Here is a 6,507-nt window from a genome sequence, read left to right on the forward strand (position 1 = left end):
TGAAATCATTTTACAGTTTGTCTGGTTGATGCAGCTGCAGTTTGGTCACAGATGGTTTAAGGTCTGTTAGTTCTCCCATCATGCCTTAAAGCAAAGTCAGTCAGAGTGAGCTGCCTGCTGTTGCCATCTTGGCAGTGCCTGACAACGCCTAACTCCCGGCTAATCCAAAAATGGGCAAAAAGGCAGGGCGTATGTGAAATGATAATGAGCTGTAGCTAGTGATCCCAAAACCTTAAAAACTGCCAGACAACGTAGCCACCAAGCTCAGAGACAACTTTTAGTTCAAGGCTAAAGCCGTTAATAAAGAAATAATTAAAAATTAATTATCCAAAAAGTTCCTGTAGTTACGTCCTGGCTCTAACATCTTTTCCACAGCAGACACTTTGACTTGTCATGGCAGGAAAAGCACAGGTGACACAAATTTTGTCAGCAATGGCTCAGTTCCACCAATCGTCCCAGTAAAATCATACCAGTGAGCCAGAATGTGTAATATGAGGACCCTGGAACTGGCTCACCTGATATTGATGTTATCAATTACACCTGTTCTCTTCCTGTAATATGACACGCCAAAATGTCTGCTGCAAAAAAGGTCTATTGTGATAATTAAAGGACTCATTTCAGGGTGTTTGTGATTGTGTATGGGGATAAAAAAGACTGCATCATGTGATCTGTGTCTTCAGATCTATATTACCTACTGTATGTTTTAATGGAGTAAAATTAACCAAAGAGCAGCAGGCACATTATTTCATCATCATTTTTATTGCAGTTAATTTCACACGAACAATCAGACAGAAACAGAGCCTCATTTTGAATTAGAGATCAAATCCAACAATAAAATCTGCAGATATAAAAAAATATTGTGAAACTGCATAAAAGGTCCTCTAATGCTCACATCAGTCAGATCAGGACACGACTGAACTGAAACTGGCTTTAAAGATGAAAACAGGGGAACATGAGGGGTTTAATTCCAAAGTTAAAGGTCCCCGACAAAACGATTACTGAGGGTGATGCAGATGAAGCTCTCTAAAACTATTAATCAATTATTAATTAACCAAGAACTTGTTTTTCTGAGATGGATTTGTGTCCAGTTTGGAATTAAACCCTTTAAAACATGAACATTTTTCTTCTCAAACCAAAGAGGTGAATCATCAAAGGATTTATTTGGTTTGAGACGAACAGACAAAACTGATTTACACTTTTTTTTGTCATGCAAACAGTCAGTGAATGCAAATATGTCCAAACGTTAAAATCAAATACTTCGATTTCAATTAACATTAATATAAAAATGACTTAAGTCTAATCTACAGTGACTCACCTCTTGCTTATTCGAGTGACGGCAGTTCTAAACGAGCAACAGTGTGGGAAACGATAATCTGGTTTGAATTTACAGTATAAAACTTAATTTTTTTTTTTTTTTTAATTTTAGTCACTTATTTCCATTTTCCCTCCTCGCAGGGACACAGTTATGCAGCTACAAAGTGCAAAAGGCAACACGAGAGGACAAAGTGAAGAAACAAGAAATGTCAGGTCCAGAGTTTTCACATGAAAGATAAAAGTCTTCATCTTCCTGAACAACAATAAAGGCACTAAAGGGAAGCGTGAAGCAGAGTCAGGCTAACAGAGCTACAGCTACACAGTTCAACCACTGTATATTTGGTCAAGGTCAGAAAGAATCTTATATATAAAAAGTCGTTTCTCTGAGATCCAGTATTTAACGAAAAAAGAAAATGCCTCAAAAGACACAAAGACGTCCATGTTGCTCAGCAGAGAGCAGAGCCGGACCCTGAGCCACCAGGGGGCGCAGAGGAGCTGAAAATGTCAGCAGTTTTTTAAACATTACAATTTAAGCATTTACTAATAAACTCCCTGATTTTGTTCACAAGCTCAGAAGACATTTGAGCATAAGGGGTGGTAAAAAGAAATTCTAGTTTTCTTTAACTGATTTAACAAAAGTAGATATTATAAAAACATAGTTCAAGGCTGCTTCAGGTTTTGAGATCCTAACAATCATAAAACAAAACAAAACAAGATTATAACAAATTTTGGGAATCTACCATATAACAAATAATGGGATTATAGCAAATGATATTGATGATAAATATAATTCTTTTGGATTCTATGAAAGAATATTTTGTGTTATAAGAAATACAATTTGGATTATAACAAATTTTGATGTTTGATGTCCTAATCCTAATTTATGAAAATCGACCAAATAAGAAATATGAAATTGAAACAAATACAAACTGTAACAGATTTAAAGACCTGATTTTGACAAAAATTAAATATAATTTTTTTTTTTTTAAATTTGAAAAAAAGAATTCTATTCTACCCATTAAAACCTGATTAAAACATAAAATTTTGGATTATAATCCCAGTATTGAAATCCTGAATATATCAAACTACAACATGTTGGATTATATAGTATAACACTGACAATCAGGGAATTTATCGTAAAGTTAATTAATTGTAATAATTTATATTTAAATACTTTTGGTAAAGTTAAACAAACAAATTCAGATCCTTATTAAAGCCCCTAAAACACCTCGGTCCAGCCCTGCTCTGACTAGATTACCACAGATGAAATATATTCTTTCAATAATCCAAGAGATTTTCTTCAGTTCACACACACAAGCACACAAAGACACACACACTGGTTACACACTGGTGAACATGAGTGGTGGGGTGGAAACGGTCCTCTTTAAATCTGACAGTCGTCACAATAGAAACACAGTCATCATCATCTCACTCAGGATGTTTGGTTTAATCTCATTTATCAATCTAATTTCCTCGATTGTTCCTCCATGTGCAGGAAACATCGGCCTGTGAGGATATAAATACCACAAAACACACGTGTTTGAACGCTCACAGCCTCTCCTGCCTCATCACTGACTTACTTCACATGTCACAACGCTGTCCTGACGGATTCAGCTGGAGGTAAAAAAATTATGTTTTGTGTCAAAAATATCACAAGACATGAACATGCTTTTGGCTCCAAGAAAAACCTCGATTTAACATTTAGATTTTTAAACCAGCCTCCTGATACTTATTGGATTGTTACAACAAACCTGATCCCACCACAGGATCAACAGAGGATGTGTGTTTTGTCGATCAAACAAAAACAAAAGACAACGGGAATAAACTTCCGGTTTCACTGGTACAGAGAAGAAAACCACATTCGGTCAGAAACACTACAACAAACAGAAATATGTTCGTGCACGAGGCAAGGCCACAGGATGTGAAAACAAGCCAGACACACTCCCAGGTGAAGATGGCCCATCTGTGTTGACTCGGTTTTATTTAGAGTCCGACAACATGTGAGCAAGTTGGGTAGAAGTTTCGGTTTATAATGTTGGTTTAGGTCTTGTAAATTCTGGATTTGTAGCGTGCAGAGTTGTATTGAGTGAAATTTGTGGCATTTTTTGAGCTCAATATTTGCAGGATTTTCAATTTTCTCTCTTCATTTTTCCCCCCATTTTTTGACATTTTATAGACCAAACAACAAATCTGTTAATTGAGAAAATAATCAACAGATTATCATTAGTTCCTTCGTTCCCTTTATGTTTTATATAAAGTACTTTGTATTATTGTTTAAAGGTGCTATGTAAATAAACTTGTCTTATTTCATCCTTTTGCCACAAGCTAGAATACTTCTGATCTTTTAGCTACTTTAAGTAAAGTTTTAAACCAAAAAGTAAAATAATATGATGGAACTTTACCTGCCACTAAATTTATGTGACTACAGGTAAACTTTTACAATCTTAAAATTCTGAATAAAAAACTCACATTTTCTCTAAACTCTGGTATTATTTTAGTTCAATTTCCCTAGAGGGCAATGACCAAATCTGACCTCAGATCAACATTTAGGATCAACTTCACCCTTTCTGTCTGGCTTGGGAAGAGTGGAGGGGGTGGGGGTGGGGGGGCAGTGCATTCTGGGAACAGTGCATTCATATTAGGACAGTACCGTATACAACAACAACAACAATATAAATCAGGTTATGCCACACGGCTTCCTGCTGAACCTGCTGCCCTCAACGAGGCAAATTAAGACACGTGAAAAGTTTGTTTTTCTCTTGACTGTGTTGGTCCTCAGTTCAGAGGTGAGATGCCACCAGCAGGGGGCAGCAGCACCTGAACGCTGCACTAGCTGGGGAAAAAAATAAAAACAACTGTCCTCAATTTGCCCTGGAGCAAGGCACTTCGCCCACAACTGCTGCAGTGGATAAAACACAGGGATTAATATGAAGCAGGCTCCTCTCCCTGTGTGAACCAAACATCAGGCCTCTGTCCAGATGTTCAGTCATTGTTACCTCCAGGAGAGAGACTCAGAACAGACTCAGTGCAGCTGCACAGTGAAACGTTTGAGACAGACAAGTGAAAACAGTGGGAACATCACTCGTGTTTCAGGTGAAGGTCCACACTCACAGATGCTCAGTGATCAATACTTTCAACTGCTAAAGTTTACTTTTCCTTTTTTTTTTTTTTATCTGTCAGGTGGAAAAACAGCTGGACTCATCTGGAATTTTGACTCAACTTTTTCTTTTCAAACAAATTAGGTTTTGGATGATGTGCAGGATATTCTTCTTTCTTTATGCTATGAAAAAAAAAGTCTTAACACAAAGTCCACTCACTAGATTTTTTCTGGGGCTTTCACCTGTAGCTCGGAGAGTTAGTGAGTGAACGTTGGTTAAAGATGTTTTCTGTCTCCAGAGTCAAGAATGAACCTTAATGCTCAAATCCTCAAAGGGAAAATTCAGATTTTTCCCAACTTCAGTGAATAGCTAATCCAGAGGGCCGCTGTCTGTTCTTATTTGCACGGTCACAGACTCACGTTTTTCAAAATGTTTATTTGGAAAAACTTAACGAGTGTCGCCCCCAGGACAGACTGTTTTGCTGGACACTGTGTTTCCCAAATCTCTGGGTGATTAGTTACAGTGACGAGATGAGACTGTAATTTCTTTTTAAACGTTTCGGACTGAAACTGGACACCTTCGCTGGGGCTGCAGGGTTTCATAACTGATCACTGAGCGCTCATTATGTGTGTGGACGTGGAACTACTTTTCAGATTTAGGATGAGAAGCTGCCATGAAACTGACTGAAGAATTCACACAGACAACACTGTGCTGCTGCTGTGTTGGAAAACGCATCACTGCAATGATCAGGGTCAGTTTCATAACATTTCATGATCCTTTCAACTCCAACAGGACGTCACTGTTGGATTTAATGAACACATGGGGATCTGTTTGAAAACTAATTTCTTAACAGGTCACAATTTACAGATGTTTTTTTGTCCTGCAGCAGCAGCAGCAGCAGCATTTTGATGCCAATGTCATCTACGTATAGAACCAGAAAGGAACTTGGTCACTTCTGAAGAGTAAAGCAGGCACAGGAAAAAAAAAAACAAAAAAAGAAAACGCCCCAGTAAAAGTTCAGATTGGTCCGGTCCTACAGGCATCACCCAGTAAATCCACACTGAAGGTTAAAGTGGAATAACAGTGGTCTGAAGAGGGTTTACTCATTAGTGCAACTCAGCTGCAGCGTGGGAGGACGACAGGAGGAGAGAGAGAGAGCTAAAGGCAAAGTCCATGTGAACGCTGATGAGATGTTTTTCCTGTCTAACAGCTGTCAATACACAAACCCCTGCTGAAATTCACCATGAAGGGTTTTGGGGCACGTGTTTGTCGAGGTCAGGAAGTCTTTGAATCACACATATGATAAGTGTGACCTGAATCATTTGTGTTCTTATTGGCAGTTAAATCACAGGAGTGGTGATAATTATCAGTAAATCTATCATCAGCTCATTTGTAGTTAAAACATCAAGTTTTGCTCAATCTTTGACTTTCTGCTCATTGTGACGATGCTACAGCTGATTTAAGCAGCTACTAGAATGAGTGTGCTACAATATTTTTATTGTTTTATAGGAATAAAAAACAAAAATTTCCAGAAGGAATTTATAATTGTAATTCCCTAAAAAAGTCATTATGTTTTTATGACATGTAAAAGCTGACAGTTTGTTATTAAAATTAAAAATATTACACCGGTCTCTAAACATTACAACTCTTTTCTGTGCATTTTGAGCAACTTTATCCTTGAAACATTAGAACTTTATTTTGAAATTATGGCAGTTTTTTTCAAAATAATTCCACCTCACTCTAATACTTACAAAACTAGATTTTTAACTATATATTATTTTTGCCTGAGCTGCATCATCTTGCTCCCTTCATCATCCTGACCTCACGATCCATGAGCAGTCTTATCTCCGCCACCTCCTCCCTCCTGACGCCAGCAGGTGAAAGTTTTACAGTGTTAAAAAAAGAACAAGCTGAGCCGAGCCGACAGATTTCCGTCATCCTTAAACTATTAAAAACCTCTCTGTACATTTCCCAAACAAAGTGAAGCTTCATTCCTTCCTTCTGGATCATTTCATATGTGCCCTGTCATTGCTTTTTTCATGTCAGCTCGCAGGAAAAGCAATCAGTCTATGAGCAGAGATCAGACGACACGTTG

Source organism: Seriola dumerili, unplaced genomic scaffold (genome assembly GCF_002260705.1).
Source record: "Seriola dumerili isolate Sdu_G_001 unplaced genomic scaffold, Sdu_1.0 BDQW01000149.1, whole genome shotgun sequence".
Classification (NCBI taxonomy): domain Eukaryota; kingdom Metazoa; phylum Chordata; class Actinopteri; order Carangiformes; family Carangidae; genus Seriola; species Seriola dumerili.